Below are 19,440 nucleotides of genomic sequence, written 5' to 3' on the forward strand. Positions count from 1 at the left end.
CCCTTTAACAGCACAAATTACTCTGTAAGTACTACCACAGGGTTTATGGTATCACCCACACTGATTGCATTGAAGGACAGAGCTTTCACATGAGATGTATGATTCCCATATCCTTCCAAGAGCATGGGGTCTTTGTGGGGAGATGCTGACTGTGCCTGCTGGGCAGTGAGCTGTGTGCCTACTGAATGCCCTCAGCCTTGAGAGAGGCCAGAGATTTTTTAGCTTTACAAATGCAAGCCCATCTCTTGGCCTAACTACCACTGCACCTGCCACACAGACAGCCTCAATGAGAAAAGAAAATCTGCTTCATACCATTCTAATAGTGGCAAAAGAGATTCACTCCCTCACACCAAACTATCTGATCTATTAATCCAACAGCCAACCATTTTTCAGGCAGTGAATGCATCTGGCTCCACCTTCACCTTGAGCAAAGGTTCACAGGAAATCACTCAAGATGCTTTCTCCTGCTGCTGGTATTAAATTACACACAAAAGAAGTTCAGGTGCAAGTGGGGCTGGGGTTATGTTTCAGGGGATGAAAAATCCATCTCAAGGAGATTTATGATCATTTCAAGTATTCCACAGCCAGGAGCTCACATGGCTCAAAAGCAGTGCTCAAGAGCCAGCTCTTACGACATTAATTAAGATGCTTCAACAACAAGATTATAGATGTATTTATTGCAAAGCTGTGATGGCCAAACCCTTCCATGAGGCAGGACAGCAGAACACTGTGCTGGGAGAGCTGCAAGTTACAGGCTGAGGAGCAATCAAGAAGTTGGAGCTGATGTGGGATGCAGAGAGAGGCATTCAGCTCCTAAGACTCAGCTGAGCACAGCTGTGCATACCTGCAATGTTTCATAAGCAAACAGCAGGTACCCCTCCAGCATTTTGCAGACATACCTAGCAGAGCAAACTGGACTTCTTTCATGCTCTGTCAAATATTTTTTGGCAGTGGGTGCATTCCCCTACACTGGAATTAATTTTGCACTGAAGGTACCCTGAGTTGTTGCCAGCACAGAACCATTTTTCAGCCTTCATGGCACAAATCAAAAGGGGCTCATCCAAATGACTGAAACCCTAGACCTGTGCCATAAGAGACCACGTTTTCAATATCAGGCTTTGTGCCCATAGTTACAAGAAGGAATAATGCAGATTACATAAATGGCAAAGTAATTGATTCTATCTGCAAACCAGGTAGGCAGGTTTTTAAGTAACAGCACCAAGAGCCCACTTGGCTTGGTTTGAGAGCACTGTGGGTGCTCAGGTCCCCCTGCAGCTCTCCCCATCAGCATTTCTACTGCAGCTACACGAGTTTTGTAATGGTCAGGAGCAGGTGCAATGACTGGGAAACCTTTAAACCAGTAAACACCAGTTTCCCACAGAGCAAGGGTGCAAAAGCTCCTGCTTGTTATCACTGATCCCACTGGGAACTCTGAGCAGGCAATGCTAGCAGCAAGGGCATGAGGAAAGTGCAGCTGGAGTGATCCCATCATGGCTCTAATAACATTAGAAATCTTTTTACTGGCTTTAATGGGATTTGGATCAGGTGCCAAGGAAGCCACCTTACATTCCCCTGATCTGTTACTCCTACCAGCACAGCAAAACAACCAAATCCCTAGCATCTTTTTTTGCATGTCTGCAGTCCATGAAGGATACAATCCCCCCACATCCACACAAAAACAACCTCTGCAGTTGCAAGACAACTTGTTTCTTAATCTACTAATGAGATTAATTAGTAAAGTAGGCAAGAAAAGGAAGCAAAGAATTAAATACGAATTTTTAACTTGGCATTTTCCCCTCTAACAATGTTGCTGCATATTTTAAGCAATCAACCATCCAAAAGAGGTATGTAAGTGGCTGGAGCTATACTTACAATATTATTAATTTTAGTATCCAGAGAGAGGGAAACTAAGTGCTCAAAATGCACATTAAAGCCTCCCATGTAACAGTGCTGTGCTGCATATCCAAAACCACTACTAATGCTGTATGAGCTGCAAGAAAAGCCGCCTGATTTTTCTGGATTCTGCTGTGCTACAGTTTAATATCAAAGGGAGTATTTAAACAAATACTTTATTATGCACAGTGTTGGCTGAGGTTTGTCACTATTCCTTGCCTTTCTAATGAAGAAATTAAGTGGATTTACGGAAAGACATAAAGTCCTTGGTGTTTTCCTGGATAAAGAATCCCACTCCTCCTCATTTAAAAGCTGCTAGCCTTGCTGTAGGTGGTAATTATGTTGAGGGTGAATTGCTGTGGTTACTGTCTGGCAACACCCAGCACTGGCACATGTAATCCCCACAGTGTCTGGAAACAGCATTACATCAAACCATCCGAGCTAGTGGCTTACACAACCAGCTACACCCCTTTGAAATCTGTCAGCTCCAGTGACTTGCTGTGTGCACTTCTGCTTCCCAGACATCAGCTTCATCACTTATATCACACAGGTATCAGCCTCCTTTAAAAATAAAAGTTGGAAGCATTGACCTTTATCCTAACTTAAAATCTTAGGATGAAAAAAATGAATCTACATATCAAACAGCAAAGAACTGCTTGATTTTAACACCAAATCTGACCTCAGCTCATAAGAGGCTGTGGGTGCATCCATGCATCACTATGGAGAGGAACCTCAGGAAACAAAACAAGCCAGCACCAGAAAGGGAAGCTGCAAAATTCTGCTTGTGAAACTAATTTATGAAATGGGTTAATTTGGAGCTAGCCTAGAAATCCCTAAGGCAGGGCAGCACTGCACACTCTAAGCAGGTACATCCCATCATTAAATCTAAGAGCTATGGATCAGGTTCTTAATTAAAATCAGTTCTGCTGGGATCTCTGCACCAAAATTAAAAATCACTAAGAAATCTCAAATCAAACAAGGCATTCATGTCTCCAGCTCTCAGGCAGCCATGTCATATTATGTGAAGACCTGTGAATAAGAATTGTCTCGTGAAATCAGTGGGACCAGACATCAAGCAGGGATTGCTCAGCTCAGAACAGCTGTATCTGCAGCAGAGCTGTGTGCTAAGCAGGCAACAGCCTAAGCCACAGAATCACTGCATTTTCTACAGGATTTGAAAACAAACACATTGTACTTTAACAAGAAATATTGTAACTATGTCCTTGGAGGATTGTTGTTCTGTACCAAAGAATTATTTCCCTTCCCTTTCCTCTCCTCCCCCACTTCTCTCCCCTATGAATTAGTAAATGAATTTCTGCCACAAACCCTCAAACCATATTCTTCCCAATCAAAGAGTCAAACCATACCCAAGAGAGCAAGGCAGCACAGAACCAGTGAGATCCTGCAGACAGCCAGACTGGGTGGAAAGCTCCTGTCACTGCCACACACAGATGGGCACACACAGAAAGCCTATGAGGGGAAAACAGGACAATACCAGAAAGAGTATTACATCCAAACTACGTTGCTGGAAAATGTTCTCCTGCAAATGGACAGCTGAATCATCTGCAACCAGACCAAAAAAAAGATGATACTCAACAAAAGACAAGTCCATGTAATTTAATAAGTGAGCAGAGTTTTTGTGTTTTGCCTTTTTTTATTATTATTATTATTATTTTTTATTTTGATCCTCCACCACAAGTTTGGAAACAACTCCTTAAGGGCAAGGTCCATATTATGGGAGAATCCAGCATGGGCACTTATGGGCAAATCTACAATCTGCATATATTTCCAGGGGAAATGAAGCCTGCAGTTTAGCTCAGGGTCTGCACTTCGGTGTTTTAGCAAATGGGGGACCTAATGTGTGCCTGTGAACTCAGACAGAATACAGATCCAAGAAGACAGGATTCTTATAATGTTTTTTTTTTTTTTGTAAGACACAGTGCTACAGGGGCTAAATAAAAAGCTTTTGAAAAAGTCATTGCACATAGCATGAGAATAAAGTGCCAGTCGCAGCAGTGGCCGCACAGCCGGCATCCACATTGTACAACAATCGCACAGCTCCAATCGTGACTATGAAAGGACAGCCCGAGCAGCAGGTGGGATGGAAGGATGGCAGGGGGCCATACCCCAGCACCTCTCTCTCCAATCTCTCTGTTCATCAGTCATGTCACACGGGCTGTTCCTCTGCAAGGAACATCCAGAGGAACAGAGAAACTAGAAATGCAGGTCCTGGGCAGGGGAAGCAGCTGGTAGGCATCTGTAATTGAATTCCACGAGGACTTGGGCTATTTTTAAAACTCTCTGTAGGCTGGCTTTCTTTCTTTTTTTTTTTTTTTTAAACAGGTGAACATTTCCAAAACTCAACAGAGTTTTAAAGTTTCACTGCATACATCTCTGAGTTTCAGCACCATGTAAAAATCAGGCAATAGCAGCAAAGCCCGAGCAATCAGAACCAGATTCTAAAACTCTGCACCAAGGAGGGAAAAAAAAAAATCAGCTTTTTTTTAAAATATACAGTTTTCTCTGCAACTGTATATTTCAAGAATAAAGAACTTTCGTCTTGAAGCACAAACACACAAACCCTCTTCTACTGTATTTATACCCTACGGGGACACTGATTTCCTAACAACTCCAAAATAAAACAAATGTCATTATTTATGTGCTGTGCTTCTGCAGTATCTAGCAACCCACAGCTCTGAGGGCACATTGGCATTTAAGGAATGAAGCCCCATAAAATGTAGGCTACAGAACGGGAAGAGTTTTGCTGTTTTCTTCCCATAAGGGGTACCTGAATAAGGTGATTCCATTCAACCCGTCAAACACTTTCAGCACTGGCAGAGTCCAGCAGGACTCCTGGCATGCTTTTGTTCATAAGCAACCTGACCTGCTCAAGCTGTAGTCAGAGCTTTCCACACCTTTGGAGCTCCTTTATCTCCTGTAATGTCTGTTAGATGATAACCAGAGTCCTAATATTCCCTCTCCACCTCTTGGGAGAAGAATGGCCCTTTATTATGAGAGAAGGCCTGTTGTTAATCTCCAGCTGTCAAGACCTCTGAATCTGTTTACCTGTTTGGGCACTCCCTCTGCTCATGAGAGGCAGGGTCTGGCACCACTTCCATACCCATCCTTGGAAAGATGAGCAATGGATGGTTAAACGACCTGAACCACAGCTCAGCATGACTGATACGAAGCAGGAAAAACCAAAGACTGCTAAAGCTGCAGAGAGGAGAAGTTCTCATTTTGCTCACAACACAGTCCAGTCTGAGCTGTACTAATTTATTTTCTGAGTTGCTGCAGCAAGTTAAATTCTCTGATGATAATGAGCACTCACCAACTGCATCACCAACTCATTAAATCAACTCAGTATCCACTCGTTAGCATACACATTTATACTCTTTGGTTTTAAGACTCACTGGCTAGCAAAAGCACAGCATCTGATATTTGTTGGGGTTTAATTTCTATTATTTTTGTTCTGATTTGTGGGAAACTATCCTTATGTACTAGCAGCATGCCTCCCTCTGTCTTTTGACTGTGCTAGGTTATACACAAAACCTGTTAATTTTAAAAAATAGAAGATAAAGCCAGGGATCATTTTTCAGCACTTGCAAGACAGAGTTATGTAACTATACATAACAATGTATATTTAAACTTGAGTCTGCTGTATATAGAGAGGTGAAGTGAAAGAATAGAGGAAAAGCAACAGAAGGGAAGACAAAAACCTTATATCCACCAAAACAAAACACCCTTTTGTGATGCTTATTAATACAAAAACAACTCCAACAATAACTTCCTCTTGGAAATACAATAAATACAGGATAATGGAATCTGTATCATATAAAGTGGTATTATTTGAATATTAGTTGAATATTCCCCAGATGCACAACCAGTACGCCTGATCTTATGAAACAGCACCGGAGTTTGTTGCAAGCACAGCTTTATAAACAGCTATTTTCTTACTGTAGTGGTGGCAGGGGAAATGTTTAGGAGGAAAATGTTTTGACTGCCATGCAATCAGACTGCCTGTAAGCAGTATATTCCAGCCCTTAGAAAGTAGGGGAGATTTAATACAGCTCAACATTTCAGAGGGTTTGGTTTCTCCACAGCTCCTGGGTAGCACTATTGTTCTTTTCAAGGGCAAGACAATGAACATTAGCTTCCATTGGAGGAGGAAGGATGGGATTTCAAATGGTACTTTGGAGAAATGGTGAATGCTGCAGGGTGGGGATGGGGGAAGCTCTTTTCTATCTGTCAGATCTGTTATGTCAATTTGCTCCTCAGCTGGTTATCAATAAAAATTGTTACTGAAATTTAAAGCTGCCCCAGAAATGCTCCAAATTTCATGTTTGTTTGTTTGTTTGTTTGTTTTTTCCCTCACAGGACCTTGTTTTTTGGGTTTGTTTGGTTTTTTGTTGGGTTTTGGTTTTTTGTTGTTTTTTTTTTTTTTTTTTCAGAGAACTAGATAAAAGGTAAGGGGTTGATGGTAAGAACATCTGCAGCTTCACACAGGCACCCCCGTGCAATGCCACCGCGGAGTCACACACAAAATAATTTATGGGAACTCCTCGCAGGCCACCTGCACGCCCAAACCTCAGTGCCTGCACTCCAGCACCCTCTACCAAATCCCGCATCCCCAAACCGGCGAGGCGCCTCTGCTGCCTGAGGAACCCCTTCTCAGGCGGCGGCAAAGCGGGAGAGGAGCAGGTTAATAAATAAACCCGCCTTCCGTGCTCTTGCGGCCGAGGGGAAGCAGCGGGGGCTCCCTTCGTCCCCCGGCGCGTTACATAAGGCGTGGCTGGCGGCTCCGGGGATGCGCGCTCCGTGCCAATGCAGCCCCGCAGGCAGCTCGGGAGCCGCTCCTGCGCTCCTGCCGGCGGGGCCGCGCTCCCCGCGGGCTCGGGGCCGCGCTCCCCGCGGGCTCGGGGCCGCGCTCCCCGCGGGCTCGGGGCCGCGCTCCCCGCGGGCTCGGGGCCGCGCTCCCCGCGGGCTCGGGGCCGCGCTCCCCGCGGGCTCGGGGCCGCGCTCCCCGCGGGCTCGGGGCCGCGCTCCCCGCGGGCTCGGGGCCGCGCTCCCCGCGGGCTCGGGGCCGCCGCACGGAGCAGACACTGCGCCCATTACATAACAGCGCCCGCACCTCCCCCGGCGGCCCCGCTCACATGCGCCGCGGTCACATGCACAAACAGCTCATTAAATCGCTGCCCGGGCAAAGGCGATTACAGCGCGGGGGCCACTTGGAAAGAAAGGTGGGAGCCGGCGCCTTGTACTCGCCCGCATCCCCCCGGCACAGCGCCTGCCCCGCTGGGCACCGCTGGGGCACCCCCGGGACACCGCTCTGCCCCCTCCTGCTGCCGCGGCTCTCACCCAAATCAGCCTCCTAGCACCTGTGCGGAGGGCTGGGCACCGGCCTCTCCTGTCACCACCACGCTGATCACTCACACAGGCCCGGGATTGTTAGGGCTGGAAGGGACCTCTGGAGCTCGTCCAGTCCAACCCCCCCCCCGCCTTGGTGACAAAGGAACGCGTCCAGGTGGGCTTTGAAATGCCTCCAGTGTCATCCGGAGGGATTTTCTGCAAACAAGGCAGGTGGTATTTGACAATGGATATGCAGTTGCTGCTGGGGATAAAACGTGCTCCTCCCCGTGCCAAAGCCACATGCCCTCCAGGCAAGGGGCTCCCATCCCAGTGTCACTGTCTGCAGGGTTGCATCCCCAGGTATGATGGATATAAACATTTCCACAGGCATGACAGCCACGGATCACAGGAGCGTGAGGTTGACACGTGCCCCAGGTCTCCTAACCAGCATCCATCTGGCTGCCTCAGAAGCTGGTAGCCACCTGAGCCACCCTGGGCAGTAGTGCCTGTGTGCCACAGGCAGGTTTGTAGGGGAGGGTGCTCCATAGAAGATTTGTCTTTTGTTGGATCACCCCCTTGGGTTGCAGATTTTTGGAGCCACCTTGACCCAGAAATCCACCTTCAGGAGAACAGGCACTGCAAATCAAGTTGGCCAACACAACAGGAAGAGTCTCTGGAGTCTGTACAACTCAAGAAGCGTCTTCTTTCGTGTATGCCAACATTGCAGCAAATTTCTAAAAGCATGTTTTTTTCCAATAGAAGCCAACTTCAGAACAAGAGTTTACACAGTAAGCCAAGCTTAATAAATTAATTTTTTTAAGACTTCATCCCATTTTTTCCCCCCAACAAATCTTTCATTCACAAAGCCCAGGAGCACACTCCTTGATTTAGGAGGAGAAGACGGGCGCCCTGCCAACCTGCGAGGTTCTGCACTGTCATACACAAAGTCCTGCTTCTACTTTCAGAGAGACCTTCTTTCAAGGTGAGTCACTCAGTCCCCTGGAGAGGAGCCCAAAATGGGAGTGAGCTTGTGCTACTTTAAAAGTACCCTGTGCCGCACTGACACGTGCCCAGGGTGGTGGTACCTCCCTGTGCAGCAAGCTCAGGGCAAGAGGCACAGCTGTGCTCGAGTAGCCTGGCAGGTGGAACCTCAGTTCCCCTCCCTTGTCCTTCAGCAACCCTCCTCACCACAAAATAATCTAGAATTACCAAAGCTCTGGGCCTAAACACAGCACTCACCGAGTCAGAAACAAGCATTAGGGCAATATATCTGTTGACCAATCTCAGGAAAAAAGAAAAAAAAAAAGACAGCTTCCCCAGGGTGGCTGTTGCTCAAGTCAGATGGGCAGTGGAACTTGTTTTAGCTGCACATGTGCACTCCTAGCAGGAACGTGTGTGAAAGGGCCCCTTTGTGCAGGGCTGCAGCTGCCTGGTGCTGCTTTGCCACCTCCTGTGGCTCTGGAGGCCCCTGCTGGAAGATGGAGCTGGACAGGCACGGCAGTGGCAGGAGCAAGAAAGCAGCCACTTTTCAGCTCTGAAATGAAGAGTTGAGAATCGTGCAGAAGAGGCTTGAGAAAACTCTTTTAATTTACTCTGATTTTACTACCTCATGGCTCTTGCAGGGGGCAGAGCCCCAGCTGGCTCAGTAGGAACATCACACTGCATAGGACTTAGCAGCAAAACAGACAGATAGTGATCAAAGTACTGAACTTAAGACACAGAAGCCATAAACTCTGGGGTAGATCAAAAGAAAACATTATTCCAGCAACATTTCTTTTCCTGCTCCCAAATAAAGTCTTTCTTCAGCTAAAAATCAGAGGGAAAAATAAAGAAAAAGAAAAAAGCACATGCAAAAATAGGAAAGAGATAGTTTAAAGGGATAGTTTAAAAGACAAAGGAATTGTTTCTTTAGTTTCAAATTGTTTATAGTTTAAAAATAGGTAAAATACACGATGAATTAAAGTATATATCAAATAGTTGACTTCTTGGGGTTTTTTTTACTTTTTTTTTCTTTAAAAAGGGAATTAAAAACGTGCATTTAGAGTACCCAGTGTGCTAGAATTTTCTACTGAGTTAAAATAAGCTCTTTCAGTATTGCATGTATGGAAATAATATCTTTATATAAACATCTTCATCTAAGTCAAGTGGCTCCCTGCAGACCACACTGGGGATAGCAAACCCTTCTCAGCAGCCTGGCTGAGCATCAGGTGGGACTCCAGGAGGAGCCAGCTCAGCTGCCACCTCCCAGCCCTGTGCCCACACCCAGCCAGCACTGCTCTCACCTGATGCCCTGCACGGGCACAAAGAGGTACCACTTTGCCCAGATTTCTGCAGTACAAATTATTCCTTTCTGTATAAGCACACCCCAGCCCCAAGTAATCTCCTAAACTTGCTGCTCTGACTGATAGTTTGGGTTGTTTGGGTTTTTTCCTTCATGAAAACATTTCCCCACACAAAACAAAAATTCAAACTCAAACAATAAAATCTGAGGTTTTCCCATGCATGATGTTATTTGCTGTAAGAATACTTAAATATGAAGGAAAAGAAGAAATGGTTCAACTTCAATTTTTCAAACAGCCCTTTCTAAGCCCTTATGGTTGGTTTTATTGTGAGAATTATCATGACTACAACAAAGTGCCAGCAACAACCAGGGCAAATTTAATAAAGACTGTGACATATAACCAGAACAATCCTCTGTGCCATCCTGGGTGAATTTACTGACCAGCTCACACTTTATTGCTAGCAGTGAATTACCACTGTTAACATCCTCTGCCTCACAAAAGCAACCTAGTTAATGTGGGTCTCCTTGCAAAATTAAGATACTCAGGCTGCACAGTCTGTTCTCCAGGAACATTTTTTAGCCCCTTTGAAAAAACTGTGAAAGCAGAACTTCCCGACGATGTGCAGGGCTTCCAGCATTTGTTTAAATGCAAAGGTTTTCATTTTTAGAGAGCCACAGTCAAATATTTGTATATTTAGACGAGTTTGGTTTCTTAAAATGCTGAACTGCACCCAGTGGAGCAGCCTGGGAGGAACCTTAGAGCTGGGAACCTCTAACTGGTCACAGCTGAGAAAACACCTGGTTCAAGGGAAGCTTCTTGTTCCTCTGGAAGCAGTAAGGAGTCTTAAAACTGAAAGACCTGAGAGTTAAGGTTATCTAAATTTCTTTTGCAGCAGAGACAGGCAGACTGGTATCCAGCCCTACTGGATGGAGGGCTAATAGGACACAAATGCTACTGTAGACAGCTAAGGAGTCAAAAAATCAAGTTTTTTGCAGGAAAGGAGAAAAGTAGTAAAAAATAAGTCGGGGGTAAGGGTAAAAAGCTTGCAGGAAAAAGGAATATAAGAAGATTTTGCTGGTGTAACTGCTCAGTAAATGGAGACAAAATGTTTTGGACAAGTCTGCCAAAAGGAATTTTCAGAGTGACAAGGCCCTGTTCCCAACACCCAGTGACAGCTCTGTACCTGGAGTTACCAACACCAGCCCCACCCTGATGAGCACATTTCCCTGTGCCCCAGCTGAGGGCCAGCACTGCCTCTTGCTGGCACCCCTGGCAGTAGAAAGCATCCCCTAATGTGAGCTCTGAGTATTCTGCTCTTTTCCCCACAAACTGCAGAGGTCAGGTAACCATAAATTAACCTGGCTTTTATTTCAGTAAATAAACACATGCATAATTCAGCAAAGCATAATTCAAACTCTGGGATTTGTACAGTAGAATTGGAAGAACAGACACTCTAAAGACTCAGAGAAATCCCAAATAAACTATTTGTAATTAAAAAATCTCATGATTTTCAAGCCAAATCTCGTGATTTGTTTGTGGCCTGACTCAGGGTTTTCAGTGCTTGGGGCTGGCAACTCTGACTAAGCAGGGATATGAAATAAGAGCGAGAGTGACTGCCCGCCAGGCTTCTGTTTTCCTGGGACAGAAGACAAAGCAGCTCTGACAATTCCAGCTGGCAATACCATCCAGGCACTCCTCCAAGGCCAAACATGCTGGGTAAAATCCTCATCAGACCAAAAAAAAAAAAGAACCCTATCAGAAGCAGTTACTGTGGTTGCTTAATAGCTGTTTTCCAAAGTTCAATATAGCATATATTTTCTTTTTCTTGAAAAGGGGGAGATGGGCCACATTACAGACTACTCCTTTGCCAGATGTCATTAGTGATGAAGTCCCTTAGAAATTACATCAGTTTGAAACGAATCAGAAAACAGTGAGTTTCCATTTCCTCCTCCTGCCTGGCTAGACAGAGACCTTGGGATCAGCTTTCATCCACAGCCTGGAATCAGCCCTCCTCTGTGTCTTGCTTGGTGTGGCAGGGGTGTTAAGCAAGTAATTGCAACCATTAAAAAGAAAAATAGCTCACTTGCTCCTGCTCCCCATCCCTGTCAAATAGCAGCTCCTTCATTAGGCTTCCCAGGAGCTGTCTCAGTACTCTGCAGGAGATTCTCCCTGCTCCTGGTGGAGGTGGGTGCACCCAGCTGTGGCACACATCTCCAGCCACCACCCCTGTGTGCTCCTGCTGATGCCAAACCGGCAGCTGTCCCCTCTCTCCTGGCGACCCCAAGTGTCCCCTCACAGCTGGGATCTGGTAAGACAGCCTGGGCAGGGAGTGGAATCTAATTTCCACCCCTGTGCAATGCCCAGCCCTCCCTCTGTCTGCTCACAGGGTGATGGATGAGGAGCAGAAGCACAGAAAGAGGTTGAGGAGAAGGGCCTTGCTGGTTCTTAGGGCTTTTGCTGTTCCTAGTAAGGCAAGAGCATGCCCCATCCTTGATCTGAAAGGGATGTATCTTTAATTCTTTGTGCTTGGACCAACCAAACCAGAACAATATCATAAACTGATGTTTTCTGTAGAAACTCAGTGCCTGAAACACATTTCTGGATCGTAAATCTTGGACTAGAGCAGTTTATGTAATGCCACCTATTCACGCTGCCCTAAGTAACCATAACTAACCATTCCATTATAATGAGTCCATTATCCCCTGCTTTATTGTATTTTCTCTTAAAACAGAGATCAAAGATTTGGATCTAGTGGCATCATGCCGATTTCATTTTTATTACTGGCTCCCTAGGTCTATCATAAATATTCATTGGCCATCCTTAATACAAGGCATTGAATTCTGCTCACTGCTATCTCTAGTGCGACTGCAAAGTACAAACAGGGTTGTTGCTCAAACATATTAAATAAAGCAGCAGCAAATTTGTGATAGACGACAACAACAACAACAACAGCAAAACAACAACAACAACAAACCCCAAAAACAAACAAAAATAAACCAAAACCAAAAAATCCCAAACCACCCAGAAAACAAAAGAACCCTTTTCCCCTTCCAAGGAAATTCAAAACCAAAGGAGACATTTTCTCTTGCCCCCTCCAGGACTACTGCAGACATTTGCCTGCTGTGGGAATTGAGCCGTGCAGCAGCAGCAGCAGCAGCTGCCCTGCTCACACAGACAGGAGTTGTTTCTGAAAAGTCCACAGTTGCCACACTGTGGTCTCTGCGATACTGCAGCACTCTCTGTGCTTCCCAGCAAGAATTATAACCATTACCTGCCAGTGGTACTGAAACTGCTTGTGTATGTGGCCTTTTCACAGAGGAATTAATTCTGAGAAGGGAGTGGGAAGCGTGTGGGGAGAAACATCTTCCAGAATCATAGTCAGGGAAAGGGCTTATGCAGTTTTATTCTCCTAACTCCCAAAAAACCTTGCAACCATCCCAAACATCAGGGTGCCTGCTGATGTTTCTCTCACACGTTCCTCTGTGCTCCCTTCCCACCTCAGTGTAGCTGCTCCCAGGGCATGGAAAGCCCTGCTGCACCCATGTCAATGGCTCCTGCTCTGCAGATAAGCACAAAGGCTCCTTGGGATGTCAACTGGGCACTTTGAACAACCACCAATCACTAAAATTAGGGTGGCCATAGGAATTATTATTCCTGTTAAGTAACACTGAGAGCATTAACACATATCATTCTAAACAAGACCATCTACTCCATTAAAACCAAAACAATATGCTAAGACACCAAATTAACATTCTAATATTTATCTTATTAATATAACTCCACCATGGAGCTAAAAGAGAAAGAGAAGGAATAGAAATAAATAACCTAAAATAAATATTTGTATTTATGAATCTATCCTCACACAAAACTCCACACACCTGGAGACATGAACCATGTGATAAAACTGTTGACTCATTTTATATATTTACTTATAACATATCTTTGGTCATTTACCTAGTCCTTGCCAATCTAAGGTCTGCTAGAACCTTCCACTAAATTCCTAAAAATCTGCTTTATTTATAATTTAAAATATAGAAATAAAACAAATCAGGGAGAAAACCTTGATCCTGATATCTTCATGATGTAGAATTTGATTCAAAGAGCTATGATGAACCTGGAATTTAACTTCCAGATGTACTGAAGTCTTTAGTGAAATTCATTTCACCTGTATTCAAAAGAACTAGAAAATCTAGTTGCTGTTGTTTAAAAAAAGGATCCTGATCAGTTCAATGAATTTTGTACCTGAGTAAGGTGAGATGAATCATCCTCAGAATTCTAACAGTTTCATTTATTAAACAGCTCTCTTCTCTTGCATTCTTTTTTATTTGTTTTTAATGAATAGCAATATCAATAGAGAAGGATGTCAGACAGTTTGCAGGCAGTTAAGATTTTCATGCTGGTTTGCTCTTCTTAAAATCACATCCATAGGAAGGTGTTAATGTGAAATAAGAAGGGCAAACCCTCTATGTCCCATACACTGTGCAAAGGGCAAATTCCATAGCAGAAATTGGTCACTGGAAGTTCATAGTAAGGAACAAGCTACTCCAGTTTTATTGGTTTGGTTGATGCTGTTTTAATCAGTAGCTACAAAAAATATTTTACAGCATCAGATGCTCCTTTAGAGGAGAGATGATGTATGTGAGAAGGGCAGATGATACAAGTTCCAAAATAATTTATCAATCAGGATTTGGGGCTTAATATTTCTGAAAGAAAACTGGATAACAACATACAGTAATCTTAAAATTTGATAAATATGAGCTGCTGAGAGACTACAATCTTTTGGATGAAATGTGTTAACAGCCATGTGTTTTTACAGCCTGGGCATCCTGCCATTAGATTTGTTTGTGATTTGAAGAACAAACAAACAAAGGAAAAATAACCAAGGTTTTGAAACAAAAAAGAGTAAGTACCAGAGAGTAGCGAGCACCACTGCTCACTGAACTATCACCTGAGACAGAAGTACCTTTAGGTCTCTGGAGATCCTTTATTTGCCTCATGGTGAGTTAACAGTTATGCATATTTAAAGTGAGGGCAAAATCATGACTGCAATGTCATTAGGCCTGTGCTCACTGCCCCTGCAGCAGATTAAACTGCTCCTGCCTTTCACTAGATCAGGACCTGAACTTTGTAGGGTGTCAGGAGGGCTGCCTCCTGAATTACCTGTCCTTGATACATGACTCTGAGTTTCAAGTTCTTGTCCAGCTCAACAAGGGCAATGCATTCTGCCTGAAACCACCCCTGGCACAGACCCCTGTAGGTGCCTCACAACTGGCCCAAGCACAGTGGCTCCCAACAGGCTTCTGAGGGTGACACAAGCAGGTGACAGTCCAAAGCTGGAGCAAATCTCTAGGGCCTGTTACTTTCAGAAAAAAAATCCCCTTAAAAATAAGTCACACTTTTCATATACCCAGTTCTCCCAGGTTTTTGCATCGGCAACAAATGGACGTGATCAAAAATCCTGGAGAATATCTGGGGGCTGTCCAGCAGCATTGTCCTTTCAGCCCAGAGCAATGCACATCACAGGAGGGAAAAGGGGTACCCCAAGGATGAGAGATGCTAATTCAGAATATTCTGGTTGATGCTGCCTGTCACAGCCCCAGAAATGTGCAGCAATAACAACACAACAGTGGCTGATGGCCTGAGGGTCTGAGCACTGTGGCTGACAACACCTGGCTAGAACAAACACCATCACCATCACATGCCTCCTGGTGTCCCTTTGCTTAATTATCTCAGCTTGAAGCCTAGAGGGGGAAAAGTGAAACTGTGCTCATTTGTTTTTCTGTAGATTTTTCTCTCTTTTGTAAAATGTCAGTGCGTGGGTCTAATGAGAAATTACCACACTTTCAGGTTCTGACCACATCCAGTGTTTAGTCTTGCATATCTGAAAGCTCTGGTGCTCCTGCCACTGCAATTACTGGCTCAGATGATTCAGGGTAAGAGCAAAGCTTGAATCTTGTTCTGCAATGAATTCCTGGAGGCTTTGGTTCTGCAGCTGATCGCTGCCTTCACACAAAGCATCTCCAAGACTGAGGGGTTTGTCCCATTCTCTTTGAATTTTCACTCATCATTTAACTCCCATGACACAGGTCACAACAGCAGTTTTTTGCCCATACCAGAAATGCTGGTCCACAATCAGGCTGGCACTGCTGAGATAACCAAACATTCTTCCTCCATGCACCTCCAGTCCCTCCCTGTGAGCTGGTTTCCTAAGGAGTGAGTGCAGGACCCTGCAAGTGTCCTTTGTCAGCTAAAAGAGATAAGTGATTTTTTTAAAAAATTAGTACAAACAGCAATGAGCATGCATGTTCTCCTGTGGTGTTTCTGACCCCCTCTCACCTTGCAGGCACACTGAGCTTAGTGAGAAGAATGGCCTGTTGACAACAGGGAAAAACAGGCCAGGTATTTTTATACATCAGCACAAATAAAACTGACAGCAGAAACAGGGAAAAATTAAATGTAATTCTTCAAAATGCCTGCAGTGCCACTAACCCAAAATGTGAGTAGTAACACAAATAAAGGAATTTGGATCCCACTCTCCCATTTAAAAGAAGCATTCTTTTGAGGTATGATACATTCAGCAAGCAACACATTTTCAGAATTATTCTCTTCTTCCTCCTCTGTTTTTTTTTTCACCTACAAATGCTGTTTATCTGAAGGCTGCCTAATTTGCAAATGCAAATAAGTCAAATCATCTTGAAAAGATGAGGCTATAGAATAGAATGCCGCTTAAGTCGAGAATGTCTGTGATTCAATGAGCTGCAATGCTGGGACACTGTAGTGGCTCCCAAAATCTCCTGGCTTCTAAAACTCATTGAGGCCATTTACCCCAGCAGAAAAAGACCTGCATCACCCACTGGCTTCAGCGTGCCTGGTAGATCAATACAACAATAAACTGGCAGGGCTGCTTTTGACAAACTCACTGGAGTTTTGTCAACAGCTCCGCATGAAAAGATTCAGCTCTTCTGGCACAAAATGACCAGAGCCAGCAGTGGCCATATCTAGGACCACATCTTACAGGAATAAAATACATTTTTATTTCCACCAAAGCTGTACCATTTCTTTCACATGTATATTTGGTGGTGTTCCTGCAAACAAAGGGGAGAGGACAGCTTACATTTCATCTAAAGTCAGTCTGAAGCAATCTAAAGTTGAATGCAGAAACATTAACCCTGCAAAACAAAAGGCCACTTCTATGATTTTAAATCATGAACTAGTACAAATGTCTAAGAGAAAACCCAACATTTTTCATGAGTTTTTTCCAAAAAAGGCAAAAAGCTCAACTACTTATTTCTGACAATTAAGCAGCTTACAGAGTCTTTGTTCTACTGACACTTAAAAATGCAGTTTTCAATTATTTATACTGAAATTCGACACCTAAAAGAGGAAGGAAGAGTATAAAGTGTGAGCTCTGCAGCACAGGCACCCCTTCCTGAAGGGTTCCATTCATTTACAGTAGTGTTCTCAAAGGAGCTGCCTTAGGGAGGGACACACAGGCCTGCATTCTGCCACATTCTGTAACACCCTCCCATCCACTAGCACATCTGATCAGATGTAATATACACATGGTAACAGAGAGGATATTTTTCCCCCAGAGGTGCTGACCTGATTTATGAACAGCTGGGAGATCAGCAGGTTGTCCCTACCCAAGGCATTGCCATGCCAGCAGCTGGAGTCAGGCAAGAAGTCCACATGAGCACCATTAGATCAAGAGTTTAACAATTTAATTGAAGCTTCTGAACCCTCTCTCAAGATGCTGAACCACCCTTCCTGGCCCAGCATCTCTGTTGTATGGACAGACACTTTAAGCAGGGCAGCAAGGTAATGCTAAGATTTGAAACTGCTCCAGTCATTTGCAAAGTGAGCACACGTCAGTCTACATGTCCTTGGAAATGTTACTCAGATTTAGACTGAGGTGTATAAATAGGTCTAGAGGCAACATTCACACAGAAATTAAACTGATATCAAGCACTATGGTGAAACACAAAAAGATATGCCTAAATAAATTCAAAAATCCCAGTTCAAGATCCTTCTGGTTTTGCAAAATGGGTATAAAAACTGCCAGTGATTCTAAACCCCAAATAGAGAAGGGGCACATCTAGTGCAAGCACAGTCCTTTCTGTCTCTCCTGCTTTTCTTCTCAAATAGTCAGTCTGAAGCAAGCTTTAGATAAATACATTTAGATACTGCAGTAGCTATCTCTGAACAGAGGCAATGTGAGCTCCCCACACCCTGCTTTCCCCAAGTGTTCTAACACTGTTCTGGAAGAGAGGGGCTGTAGATCAGGTTTCACTCCAGTTGGTGACCTAATCAATACAAACAGGGCTAGGACTCAATGCAGAACTCCCAGGAGATTGCAATAATCACCCACAATTACTTATGAAAGCCAGTCAATGGCCAGGAGGTTTTATGTCTCATTTATATACCTTAAATCAAACTACTGAAATTAAACTTTGATTCCCCGCACAATTAGATGCCATGGTGCTAAGCAAGACAAGGCACAAGTGAGTGCTGCCTCAGAGGTGACTGCCAAGAAATCCAAGGATATGGAGACAGGAGAGCACCAGAGACCTGAAACTCACCACCAAGGGGAGGTGCAACAATAGAGTTGATATAGTGGATGCAGAAATAGGTATAAAATCAGTGAAATAAGCTCCTACTCCTATTTTGCCTCCCCTTCCTTCAGCAAATGACATAGGCTACCTTCCAGTGGTCAAATGAAGGACAAAGACCGTAGAAGGTGCTCAGTGGTGGGCATTAATGTGAAGAGACAGGAGGAAATTTTATTTCATTATTTCATCCTTCTTTGTCACTGTAGGAAAGCCTGCAGAAACTGGAGGTTGACCATTTCTGTCAGGTTTATCACAGAAAATACAATTTGATGGGTGATTAGCAAACTCAGGCTTCCTGTCAAGATGTCCCACGTCTCCCTGTAGCTTTGTTCTGGTTATGACCATTATGTATTTACTACTATTTTTATATATTTTAATATCTGCATGCCATAGTTGAATAACTTTACAGGCAGTGAGATCACAGCCCAAAAAAAGATGGGAAACACGCACACGAGGCCATTCATTGTGCTATTTTTACTGTTCTTTAGTCCATGGCATTGAACAATGACTCATAAGAGTAGCAAGCCAGAGAAGCACTTGTAAAGCATATCCAAGCTTGTTTATTCACATATTTGTTTGCACTGATTCATCACATTCCTCAGTGTAAAACCAATGGGACTACAGAGGAAGCACGGGGGAGAAATTCTGTTCAGAGTTTTTCCACCCACCATGCACCCCCAAGATGGTGGAGGTCCCATGAGGGATTTGGGAATATACCTCCTTTACCCACTCCTGAAAAGCAGAGCCCTTACAGACCTATGGAGCACATTGCCTCTGATGGGAATTGCCTCCCTTAACTCTGTCTCCCTTTATCAGCAGCCAAAGCCGGGTAGAAGGAGCAACTAAAACAAGCAAATCTTCTTGCTTGTTTCAAGTCCTACATTCAAAGTGTTGTGTTTTTTCCTCCCCTGTAGTCCTGAGATGAAGTTAACTTATGGTGGGTCTATGTAATTCTTTTAGAGAGGTTTGGCAAAGGTCAGTTACAAAAGCAAATTCTTTTTCCCATGTGATGCAATGGTGTTATGCACCCAGAATGCTATTAGAATAAATATGAATAATAATCAAGAATAATAATAATTTTCATGATTGAATAATAATCATTACAATGTTATCACTCATAATTTGAATAATAATAATAATCAAAAATTTTTCCCTGTGCAATTCTCTTCATGACATTAAAAAAGAATTTGTCTTCCCAGGCCTAACCACAGTTTCTTTGAGGAGGAGGTGAAGATGGGGTTGGTTTCCTCTGCTTACACTGGTTATTTTTGCACAGGGCAGGTCTGATGTCAGCACTGAGAAATTAG

The 19,440-nt window shown here is 44.1% G+C and overlaps 1 protein-coding gene across 1 annotated transcript in view; it reads right to left on the bottom strand.

Annotated features, from left to right (window-relative positions):
• ITPR2 (inositol 1,4,5-trisphosphate receptor type 2) overlaps window positions 1-19,440 on the bottom strand; it is a 244,615-nt gene that overhangs the window by 93,022 nt on the left and 132,153 nt on the right. The gene's annotated exons all lie outside the window — the stretch shown is intronic.

The sequence above is a fragment of the Molothrus aeneus genome, chromosome 5 (assembly GCF_037042795.1).
Source record: "Molothrus aeneus isolate 106 chromosome 5, BPBGC_Maene_1.0, whole genome shotgun sequence".
Lineage (NCBI taxonomy): Eukaryota > Metazoa > Chordata > Aves > Passeriformes > Icteridae > Molothrus > Molothrus aeneus.